Below are 12,863 nucleotides of genomic sequence, written 5' to 3'. Positions count from 1 at the left end.
CTCCTCCTCACCATCCTCCTCCTCCTCACCATCCTCCTCCTCGCCGTCCTCCTCCTCACCATCCTCCTCCTCACTGTCGTCCTCCTCCTCACCATTCTCCTCCTCACTGTCCTCCTCCTCCTTGCGATCCTCCTCCTCACCATCCTCCTCCTCACCATCCTCCTCCTCACTGTCCTCCTCCTCCTCACCATCCTCCTCCTCCTCACCATCCTCCTCCTCTCCATCCTCCTCCTCACCATCCTCCTCCTCACTGTCCTCCTCCTCCTCACCATCCTCCTCCTCACTGTCCTCATCCTCACCATCCTCCTCCTCGCTGTCCTCCTCCTCACCATCCTCCTCCTCGCTGTCCTCCTCCTCGCCATCCTCCTCTTCACCATCTTCCTCCTCTTCACTGTCCTCCTCCTCCTCACTGTCCTCCTCCTCCTCACCATCCTCCTCCTCGCTGTCCTCCTCCTCGCCGTCCTCCTCCTCACCATCCTCCTCCTCACTGTCCTCCTCCTCACCATCCTCCTCCTCGCTGTCCTCCTCCTCGCCATCCTCCTCTTCACCATCTTCCTCCTCTTCACTGTCCTCCTCCTCCTCACTGTCCTCCTCCTCACCATCCTCCTCCTCGCCGTCCTCCTCCTCACCATCCTCCTCCTCTTCACCGTCCTCCTCCTCCTCACCGTCCTCCTCCTCCTCGTCGTCCTCCTCGCCATCCTCCTCTTCACCATCTTCCTCCTCTTCACTGTCCTCCTCCTCCTCACTGTCCTCCTCCTCCTCACCATCCTCCTCCTCACCGTCCTCCTCCTCACCATCCTCTTCCTCACTGTCCTCCTCCTCCTCACCATCCTCCTCCTCCTCACCATCCTCCTCCTCGCCGTCCTCCTCCTCACCATCCTCTTCCTCACTGTCCTCCTCCTCCTCACCATCCTCCTCCTCCTCACCATCCTCCTCCTCGCCGTCCTCCTCCTCACCATCCTCCTCCTCACTGTCGTCCTCCTCCTCACCATTCTCCTCCTCACTGTCCTCCTCCTCCTTGCGATCCTCCTCCTCACCATCCTCCTCCTCACCATCCTCCTCCTCACTGTCCTCCTCCTCCTCACCATCCTCCTCCTCCTCACCATCCTCCTCCTCTCCATCCTCCTCCTCACCATCCTCCTCCTCACTGTCCTCCTCCTCCTCACCATCCTCCTCCTCACTGTCCTCATCCTCACCATCCTCCTCCTCGCTGTCCTCCTCCTCACCATCCTCCTCCTCGCTGTCCTCCTCCTCGCCATCCTCCTCTTCACCATCTTCCTCCTCTTCACTGTCCTCCTCCTCCTCACTGTCCTCCTCCTCCTCACCATCCTCCTCCTCGCTGTCCTCCTCCTCGCCGTCCTCCTCCTCACCATCCTCCTCCTCACTGTCCTCATCCTCACCATCCTCCTCCTCGCCGTCCTCCTCCTCACCGTCCTCCTCCTCACCATCCTCCTCCTCACTGTCCTCCTCCTCACCATCCTCCTCCTCGCTGTCCTCCTCCTCGCCATCCTCCTCTTCACCATCTTCCTCCTCTTCACTGTCCTCCTCCTCCTCACTGTCCTCCTCCTCCTCACCATCCTCCTCCTCGCCGTCCTCCTCCTCACCATCCTCCTCCTCTTCACCGTCCTCCTCCTCCTCACTGTCCTCCTCCTCCTCGCTGTCCTCCTCCTCGCCGACCTCTTCCTCACCATCCTCCTCCTCTTCACCATCCTCCTCCTCCTCACCGTCCTCCTCCTCCTCGTCGTCCTCCTCCTCGCCGTCCTCCTCCTCTCCGTCCTCCTCCTCACCATCCTCCTCCTCCTCACCATCCTCCTCCTCGCTGTCCTCCTCCTCACCATCCTCCTCCTCCTCACCATCCTCCTCCTCGCTGTCCTCCTCCTCACCATCCTCCTCCTCCTCACCATCCTCCTCCTCGCTGTCCTCCTCCTCACCATCCTCCTCCTCCTCACCATCCTCCTCCTCACTGTCCTCCTCCTCACCATCCTCCTCCTCCTCACCATCCTCCTCCTCGCTGTCCTCCTCCTCGCCGTCCTCCTCCTCGCTGTCCTCCTCCTCTCTGTCCTCCTCCTCACCATCCTCCTCCTCGCCGTCCTCCTCCTCGCTGTCCTCCTCCTCGCCGTCCTCCTCCTCACCATCCTCCTCCTCTTCACTGTCCTCCTCCTCCTCACTGTCCTCCTCCTCCTCACCATCCTCCTCCTCACCATCCTCCTCCTCACCATCCTCCTCCTCGCCGTCCTCCTCCTCGCCGTCGTCCTCCTCGCCCTCCTCCTCCTCCTCACCATTCTCCTCCTCCTCACCATCCTCTTCACCATCCTCCTCCTCCTCACCATCCTCCTCCTCCTCACCATCCTCTTCACCATCCTCCTCCTCCTCACCATCCTCCTCCTCACCGTCCTCCTCCTCACCGTCCTCCTCCTCGCCATCCTCCTCCTCGCCGTCCTCCTCCTCGCTGTCCTCCTCCTCGCCGTCCTCCTCCTCGCCGTCCTCCTCCTCACTGTCCTCCTCCTCCTCGCCATCCTCCTCCTCCTCGCCGTCCTCCTCTTCCTCACCATCCTCCTCCTCTTCATCGTCCTCCACCTCCTCACCGTCCTCCTCCTCCTCACCATCCTCCTCCTCACCGTCCTCCTCCTCGCCGTCCTCCTCCTCGCTGTCCTCCTCCTCGCTGTCCTCCTCCTCACCGTCCTCCTCCTCACCATCCTCCTCCTCGCCGTCCTCCTCCTCGCTGTCCTCCTCCTCTCCATCCTCCTCCTGACCATCCTCCTCCTCCTCACCATCCTCCTCCTCACTGTCCTCCTCCTCACTGTCCTCCTCCTCGCCATCCTCCTCCTCGCCATCCTCCTCCTCCTCACCATCCTCCTCCTCCTCACCATCCTCCTCCTCCTCACCGTCCTTCTCCTCCTCACCATCCTCCTCCTCCTCGCCATCCTCCTCCTCCTCACCATCCTCCTCCTCCTCACCATCCTCCTCCTCCTCACCATCCTCTTCACCATCCTCCTCCTCCTCACCATCCTCCTCCTCACCGTCCTCCTCCTCACCGTCCTCCTCCTCGCCATCCTCCTCCTCGCCGTCCTCCTCCTCGCTGTCCTCCTCCTCGCCGTCCTCCTCCTCGCCGTCCTCCTCCTCACTGTCCTCCTCCTCCTCGCCATCCTCCTCCTCCTCGCCGTCCTCCTCTTCCTTGTCGTCCTTCTCCTCACCGTCGTCCTCCTCCTCACCATCGTCCTCCTCCTCACCATCCTCCTCCTCGCCGTCCTCCTCTTCACCGTCCTCCTCCTCCTCGTCGTCCTCCTCCTCACCGTCCTCCTCCTCTTCACCGTCCTCCTCCTCCTCACCGTCCTCCTCCTCCTCCTCGCCGTCCTCCTCCTCCTCGCCGTCCTCCTCCTCACCATCCTCCTCCTCCTCACCATCCTCCTCCTCCTCACCATCCTCCTCCTCCTCACCATCCTCTTCACCATCCTCCTCCTCCTCACCATCCTCCTCCTCACTGTCCTCCTCCTCACTGTCCTCCTCCTCGCCATCCTCCTCCTCCTCACCATCCTCCTCCTCCTCACCATCCTCCTCCTCCTCACCGTCCTCCTCCTCACTGTCCTCCTCCTCGCCGTCCTCCTCCTCGCCATCCTCCTCCTCACTGTCCTCCTCCTCACTGTCCTCCTCCTCGCCGTCCTCCTCCTCACCATCCTCCTCCTCCTCACCATCCTCCTCCTCCTCACCATCCTCCTCCTCCTCACTGTCCTCCTCCTCACTGTCCTCCTCCTCGCCGTCCTCCTCCTCGCCATCCTCCTCCTCACCATCCTCCTCCTCCTCACCATCCTCCTCCTCCTCACCGTCCTTCTCCTCCTCACCGTCCTCCTCCTCCTCGCCATCCTCCTCCTCCTCACCATCCTCCTCCTCCTCACCATCCTCCTCCTCCTCACCATCCTCCTCCTCCTCACCATCCTCCTCCTCACCATCCTCCTCCTCCTCACCATCCTCCTCCTCACCATCCTCCTCCTCTTCACCGTCCTTCTCCTCCTCACCATCCTCCTCCTCCTCGCCATCCTCCTCCTCCTCACCATCCTCCTCCTCCTCGCCATCCTCCTCCTCCTCACCATCCTCCTCCTCCTCACCATCCTCCTCCTCCTCACCATCCTTCTCCTCACCATCCTCCTCCTCCTCACCATCCTCCTCCTCACCATCCTCCTCCTCCTCCTCACCATCCTCCTCCTCACCGTCCTCCTCCTCACTGTCATTCCTCAACTAGAAATGCACTCCTTGGGCCTGACCCCAGGGCCTTGCTGTGTGGAGTGGCTTGGGCTGCATGGGTTGGATATGGACCTGATGACGAATTTGGGAAAAAGTAGTCACGTGACAAGGTTGGGTCAGGATAAGAGTGGAAAAGAAGAGAGGGGATGAGGATTTCAGAACAAGATCTCAAAAAAGTTTGAAATACTCAGTATATAATTAAATGAATAAACACATACAGGAAAAGACTGAACTGTTCTACTCAAGAGGTTTAATTTTAAGAATTTAGAAGAAAAATATTGATTTCTTTGGGCCTGGCATCATAGGGCATCCAATGCAATTCTTTAAAAATCAAAACAACAACAAACCCCAGACTGTGTTAGGCACAGTTAGTCCATTAATATCCCCAATGATATCCCTCCTCCGCCCCAGGTCCTGTCCTCGCCAGCAGAAAAGGGTGTTTGGGAAAGAAAACAATATCCAAGGAGTTCTCACAGTTAAAAATATGATTGTTTCCTGAAGCTCACACAAAAGGGCACATTTTTATGAGCATCCAGTAGTCACAGCGACAGAGCAGGGAGCAGGGAGCTTTGGTTGCACACACCAAACCCCTTTCAGACATTCGTCACGATTGGTTCTGATACAGGACAGTCCTCAGCCCGGGGGCCGGCGCGCTGGGAGGACGGGTGACATCTGCCCGGGCCTGGGGTCGCAGCCTCAGGCATGTGAGGCGCCAGACATGCCCACGCCCAGCAGGGAGGGCCCCAGAGGCGTCGGGGGCGGGATGTCCCCTTGCAGGAGGAGGCCCTGAGCTTGGGGCATGTGCACAGTGGACAGCCTCGGGGACCGGCCGGGCCCTGACTTACTGCATCGCATGTGACCTCGGTGACCTCAGTGTCCTCACTGAAGGGAGGCAGCCCAGGCACCTTCCCATCTCACAGGGTTTATCAGATGAAACGGCCTCACACAGGGAAGAACAATGTGAACCTTCAAAGCCTTCAGGGCTACTTACTGTGGCGACAGGAGCATGGTTACCATCCCCCGCCTGAGCTGGCCGCCTCACTCCCGCGCCCCCACAGGGAGGAGACACCGCGTGTACCACTCGCGCTGGTGTCACCTGGGTTCCTAAGACCCACCTCGCTGTGTGGGAGCCACGGGGACAGCTCCGCCAGCACCTCTCGGGACCCCGGGGAACCGTGTTCTCAGAACCTCGGTGAGCGCCACCCCTGTGGGGATGCAATGCCACCGTCCTAATTTATTTTCAATTAGCAGCTACTTTGCTTTAAAGTGGGTGTTATCCAACTGCCTGGCCAGAAGTCTTTCCGCATATACTCACTCCCCCAGCCCCACGCCCCAGGCCGGGCACTGCACCCCCAGGCCGGGCGCTGCCTGCGGGAAATCGCATCGGGAAACAGCCTCCGAGATGCTGCAATAACAAAGCCCCCATGTGGCAGCCCTACCCAGGTAACAAAATGAGTTGCCACCAGCATCTCACTCACCAGCGAGCTCCGTTATAAACATCTAGGAATAAATTCTACAATTTTTTCAAGTAACATTGTAGAAATCTTGGATTAACAGTGATATATACTATGTTACTGAAAGAGAAAACTTACTATGTCCAATGGTATCAAAGTGATTTAAAAGTTTAGCTAGAGATTAAATAGTCCAGAATAGTCAAGATGTTGTGAAAGAATAATAAAAAGAAAAGGAGTAACTGGCCGGCGTGGCTCAGTGGTTGAGCGTCGACCTATGAACCAGGAGGACAGTTCGATTCCCGATCAGGGCCCAGGCCCAGGTTGCGGGCTCGATCCCCAGGAGGGGACGTGAAATGGTTTCCTCTCATCATTGATGCTTCATCTCTCTCCCCCGCTCCCTTCCCCTCTGCAATCAATAAGGAGAACAGGGGAGCTTCCCCCTGGCTGCGAGATGCTGCAGACGTGTCGCATCTGGGACAGGAGCAGGAAAATGTCGGGGCAAGAACAGAGGCCAGCACTAGCGACGCCACATGCAGCAGAGGAGACACTCAGAACGGGGTCCAGTTTATTTATTTGAACTGAACCATCTGAGAGAAGACAGGTAGGTCCCTACCCCAATCACTTAGAAAAATAAGTATCATGTGATGAAATATCTAAATCCAATAGGGGAATACATGGCATGACAGGTGTGTAGGTACAGCCTATGTAACTGCACCAGACTTGCAATGTGCTCACATGGAGCATTGTCACTCGCTCCCGCACAGGCCGGATGGTCCTGGCGAGAAGAGAACTCGCGGAGCGGGAGCCCAGGGTGACTCCAGGCCTGGCCTGACTAGCAACAGGCCCTCATCCGTTCTTTTCATGGAAGCAACACCCCCACTGGGGCTACAGGGAAAGCATTTTGCAGGGAGCATTTCTGGTTTTTAACTTCCAGGCAGAGAAAAGCGATCACATGTCCTCACTGTTTTGATTATGAAAGTAACCCCAGCCCAGCGGCACGGGGTGGCCGCTCCCTCTTGAACAGCCGCACCTGCCCCATCGCTGTGTCCCGGCCGGGGTCACCTGCACGCTGTGTGGCCGCCCTGAGCCTCACCTTTCTTCCTGCCAGGGGCACAGAACAGGGGATGTTCGTGTTAAAAGGTTAAACCCAAGGACTTCAATTCAAGAACAATAAAGAGGTTGCGGTGTTCAGAGGGCTCTGACGGCGGATCGGCGGTCTGTCCTGGACACAGCCCTGAGCGCCCGCGGCTGCCTTTCCCGCCCGTGTGTTTTGTGCCGCTGCGTGTACGGGCACCTTCCTGTTGGGGTGGCCGGCAGACCCACTGACAGGACTCGTGGGGGGTGAGTGCCCCAGAACCCAGCACACACCAGCCAGGCTACTCAGAGAACAGGCGTGCACACCTAATAACATCGATGGCAACATGCCTGGCTTTTGCCTGACAGAATTCCCGGCTCTCATGGTACCAGGGTCCTTCCCACTGTGAGTGTGAATCAGTGCCGTCCTCAGGGCACAGGCAGACAGGCTGTGGCACAGCAGGGCTAGGCCCGGGAGGAGGGGGTGCTGGGCCCGGGAGGAGGGGGCCAGGCCTGGGAGGCGGGAGGGCTGGCCAAGGGCAAGGTCTCCTGCCGCAGCCATGCCCGCTGCAGTCCTGCTCCCAGCGGGGCCTCGAGCTGGACATGTGGTCCTCAAACACTGAAACACTGATGCTGGAGAAACGGGAACCATCCACAGGGAGAGGCGGCGGGAAGGGGCAGCCTGCAGCCGCCTCCCTGCCTCTCCCCTGCGGCTTCACATGCTCCCAGCTGCCTGTTTGCAGATGAGGCGGCCGGGGGTCGCCCGCCACCTCCGCGCTGGGCCGCACCGCCCTCGGTGGCTGCTGTTCCTGCTGTTTCAGGCACAGGCATGTTATTCACACTGTTCCCACCACCCGCTCACCCTCCCCTCTGGCAGCCGGCAGCCTGTTTCCCGTACCCATGAGCTTCCTTCCTGTTCTGTCAGTTCATTTTGTTCATTAGATTCCACATGTGAGACCAGAGGCGCTGGCTCTCTCTGACTGGCTCGTCGCTCAGCGAACACGTCAGGCCTGCCCTCCGGCGAGTGGGAGGGCTCCGTCCCCTCCCGCTGACCGCATCCCGCTGGGTCCACGCCCGCGGCTCCATCCAGCGCCTGCTGTGGGCACCTGCGAGTGGGGCACAGACACTGCTTTGAGTCTGTTTCGGGTTCCTGGGATATGGTCCCAGAAGTGAACTGCTGGGTCCTGCGGCAGCTCTACTTTTAATTTGTTGGGAACTGGGGTGATCTGTTGCTGCAGAAACGCATCTGGGCGTGGATGGCCACAGCGCCCGATTCCCGCGTCCTGTCCGGCCCCCCGGGACACACCTGTGAGAGGAAAGTTAAAAACGGAGCCTTTCCTGGTGCAAGGCCTTCAGGGTTTCTAGCGGCAATTACAGGGCGGGCAAAGTAGATAAATAATAATGAACACAATAATGTAATAAACGGTACGGGAAATACTGTCTCCTACTCACGGCGGTACCTGCTTCTGCCCACCTGCACGACTGCCTCCTCCACATCTGCTCCCTTCAGGGCGGCTGTGGGGTGACAACCTCACCCCCTCCACTTGCAGAACGTGTCCCCATCTCCGCCCCCGCCCCCATGTCTGCGGCTCAGGGCCATGGAGGGTGGATGCCCAGGAGGTGTGGCCTGGAGGCCTGGAATTAGCAGCTTCTACCCAGAGGCGGGGGGGGGGGGGGGGGGGGGGGCGGTGGTCCTAAGCTCCTGACAGGCTCAGGTAGGAGGAACCCCAGGGATCAGTGACTAGAAACTGGACTTAGCTTTTGCGATTAAAAAACATCTTAGCAAGATTCATGCAACATACCTAGGCTTCCACTTACAGGAGGTGCCCGACAGAGAGACCCAGGAGGGGGGGGGGGGAGGGGGGCTGAGCATCCTTGCGACCAGATGCAGGAGGGCAGGAGGGAAGGCAGGAGGGCAGGAAGGCTGTATCAGGCCTGCTCTTCGCTCAGCGCTGACCACGCCGGCTCCGGTCCCTGCTCTGCTGGTAAATTCTACCCCGCAGGTTTGCTAGGCCCACCTGACAGGGGGCTGCTCAGGTGAGAGGACATGGGAGCAGGAGCCCCAGGAGATGAGAAGTGGGCCCTGGAGACCTTGCCACTGTACCATGGAAACCTCCGGCTCTGCTCCTGGGAGAGTCCCCGTGAACTGGATTGTGGTTACTGTTTCCCAGGGGTAATCGCAGTGGGAAACAGGCCTCCAGGATTGCGGGCTGGGTCTAGGCCCCCACAAGGAAGTGCCTGCTGCAATAAGGTGAGTCACACCAACGTCTTCCCAGGGCACAGAAGTCAAGTTCCTGCTGTGCTATAGGTATGAAGTGCACAATAGCATTATGTCTAATAAACAATGTACATGCCTCAATTTAAAAATTCTTTATTGCTATAAAACGCTGACCATAGCCTTCAGCGAGTCCCGATCTTCCTGCTGATGGAGGGGTCGTGCCTTGACGTGGTGGCTGCTGAAGGTTGGCAACTTCTCAAAATACGACAGTACTGACGTCTGCTGCAGCGACCGACTCTCCCTTTCATGAGCGACTTTGCAGCATGCGAGGCTGTTTGACAGCATTTTACCCCCAGAACTTCTTTCAAAATTGGAGTCAATCCGCTCAGACCCACTAAGACTGGAACATTCTATGTCCTCTGTGCCACGTCAGCACTTTCCACAGCATCTTCACCATAGATCACATTTCGGAAGCCCTACTTTAGTTCTGATTTTTCCTATCAAATCAGTCAGTGCAAAAGGCCTATAATCTGAGTCTGAACATCTCGGTTCGTCACGCCTGCCCCAGCGTCTTACATGCAGATCTGACCCAGGCATTTCGTACCACACGTGTTGCCGATGAACCTGGGACTAAAGCTGGGGCAGAAATGACTGAATTTACAGCCAGGAGCTTCCGACCACTGCTCCCCTTCCTTTTTATACATTTCCATATTTCTAAAAACGTTTTCTTCCTTCAGTGGGTGGAAATTATATCTGCTTTGATTTGTGACTCACTTTCTCTGCATTTCACTAGCTAACCTAGGAGCCTGAAAATTCCTTTTTCTCAATCCCAATGGCAAAGATTTCTAACGAAGGGCTTGCAATATGTATTTTTCCATATATTCCAAACCATTTATTTATCACTACACAGGCAACACTCCAGGCCTGGGTGTTTCAGAGGGAGTTGAAGTCTCGGCCTCAATCACATGCTGTCAGGGCCAGTGGGCGTGGATGAAAACCTTCCCTAAGTGAGGAGGCCTGGGCACTGTGCTCCGGACGTCCGTGCCCCAGGACAATGCCGACGGGAGCTCTGGACACTGCTGTGTGTGGCCTCCCAGGGCCATGGTGCCAACTGGAACAGGGACACAGGGGGCAGTGAGATGCTGAGGAAATGTCCACCTCTTTCTACATGAGAAGGTTGAACTGGGAGATCTTCATTCCTTTCAGCCTTAAAACATGTTCTTCCCAAACTGAACAATTTAATGTCTAAATGAATTTCCCCTGTGTTCACAGCAGCACGACTTACAATAGCTAAGATGTAGAAACAACCCAAGTGCCCATCAGTAGATGAGTGGATGAAAAAGCTGTGGTACAGCTACACCATGGAACACTGTGCAGCTGTAAAAAAGAAGAATCTCTTACCCTGTGAGACAGCCTAGAGCAGTGGTTCTCAATCTTGGCTACACATTAGAATCCCCTGGGAATCTTTTTAAAATCCTGATTTCTGCGCCTCATCCTCCGGAAATTCTGTGTCTTTGTCATGGGGTGGGGCCACAACATTAGTAACAAAGAAACAGAATTTCTAGAGGATGAGGCCCAAAAATCAGGATTTTAAAGATCCCAGGGGATTCTAATGTGCAGCCGAGGTTGAGAACCACTGGCCTGGAGGGGCCTGGGGGGTATCATGCAAGTGAAGCAAGTGCCCGTGAGCTGACGGCGACCAGACGGACGGGCGTGGGGCCACAGCTCACTCTCCCTCCTTCACTTAGTGGCCCCAAAGCCATTCCTCCACGGCACATTGTTATAACCATTTTATGACATCATTGTTGCTGATCTCTGTGCCTATTAATAAACGCAGCTTCGTCATGTGTGTGGGAAGCGGGCCATGCCGAGGGCTCACACTCCATGGCCTCAGGCACCACTGGGCTCTTGGGGAGGCCCCGCCGACCACTGGGGCTGCACTGGACAAACGGACCGGCGAGCAGGAGTGATGGCCAGACCTCTGCTGGGACCGGCCTCCAGGGCTGCTGTCCACATGCTTGTTTCCAGAAGCATCTTCCCGTCCTCCCCTGGCTGTCTCTCACCACGACCTCAGAGAGGGCAGGGAGGCGCGAAGGGAAACTTTGACCTTCTCAGGGATACATGTAGCCTGTGATTCCAGTTAGCCAGAGCTTTTATTGATTCACCTCTAGAATTATGTTTTACTTTTTAAAATGTATTTTATTGATTTCAGAGAGGAAGGGAGAGGGGGGAGAGATAGAAACATAGATGAGAGAGAATCATTGATCAGCTGCCTCCTGCACGCCCTCCACTGGGGATCAAGCCTGCACCCGGGCATGTGCCCTGACCGGGAATTGAACCTTGACCTCCTGGTTCATAGGTCGATGCTCAACCATTGAGCATTGAGCTATTCTAGCTGGGCTAGAATTACCTGCTTTTAATCTTAGCTACCTTAGAAATCGGTTTGCAACAATTCAAACTATTTGCAATTCAGAAGTACCAAGTTACATCTCAGCTGTGGGGCATGTCAGCAGTTTAAGGTTAAAGTGTAAAGTGACTGGGACTTGATTTAAATGTCTGTGGGCAGGTGATTCCTCCAGGGAGAGACTTCCAGCTTAGAAATAACCTTCAAAAAGAGTATGTCCTGACCTCGCTGGTTTGGCTCAGTGATAGAGCACTGGCCTGCAGACTAAAGGGTCCCAGGTTCAATTTTGGTCAGGGCACATGCCCAGGTTGCAGGCTCGATCCCCAGTAGGGGGCATACAGGAGGCAGCGATCAATGATTCTCTCTCATCATTGATGTTTCTATCTCCCTCTCCCTCTCTGAAATCAATAAAAATGTATTTATGGAAAAAAAAGTATGTCCTAAATAGTTTACAGAAATCAACTACGTCTAACTAAAGCAGCAACAGTGATGCAGTGGCATCTCTGATGGAGCGAGTGACCCAAGGCCACATGGAGCCTCAGGGGATGGTCACTGTAGAGAGAGGTACAGGCGGTCACACAGGCAGGACAGGGGGTGACAGCTCTGAGAACCCCGTCACCTCTGAACACAAACTCAAACCACATCCAATGACAGAGACCAGCTCTGTTATTTTCAAAAACCAAAACAAAATGAGTGATAATAAACCAGAATATGTGGAAAACTCATGAGAAGGCCCAGAGAATTAAAATTAGAACTTATTGGTCATCAGAATTAGAAACTAGGTATATTGTATGCTTTTAAAAATATTCATAAAGCAACTTTTAACTGCACTTACACAGGTGAGAAGTCTAAAACATTTTATTTTATAAATATACTAGAGGCCAGGTGCACGAAATTCATGCACATGGGGGGGGGGTCCCCTCATCCAGGCCTGCTCCCTTTCTAATCCGGGACCCCTCAGGGCATGTCTGACTGCCTCTCACAATCTGGGACCACTGGCTCCTAACTGCTCACCTGCCTGATCACCCTTAACTGCTAGCCTGCCTGCCTGATCATCCCTAACCACCTCTGCCTGCCTGATCACCCCTAACTGCTCCCCTACTGGCCTGATTGCCCCTAACTGCTCCCCCACTGGCCTGATCGCCCCTAACTGCCTCTACCTCGCCCCGCACCTGGATTCCCTACACCAGCCAGTTGCAGGCACCCAAGACCCGGGCCAGCTTCGCCTGGGCTGGCTGCAGCGCAGGGGACCGTAGGCGGGAGGCTTTGCCTGGGCTGCAGCCACAGGCGCCCGGGACCATGGGGCGGGTGGCTTATCCCTCTCCCGGGCCGCAGCCTGGCTGGTCTCCATTCCTCTCTCGCGAGTTCATTTGTGCCCGGATGGTCCCCATTCCTCTCCCCCCAGTGTTGAGTGTCTGAGCCCTTACGGTGTGATGGCGTGATGACCATTTGCATATTAGTTCTTTATGACACA

The sequence above is a fragment of the Myotis daubentonii genome, chromosome 17 (genome assembly GCF_963259705.1).
Source record: "Myotis daubentonii chromosome 17, mMyoDau2.1, whole genome shotgun sequence".
NCBI lineage: Eukaryota > Metazoa > Chordata > Mammalia > Chiroptera > Vespertilionidae > Myotis > Myotis daubentonii.
This window is presented reverse-complemented; position numbering follows the sequence as displayed.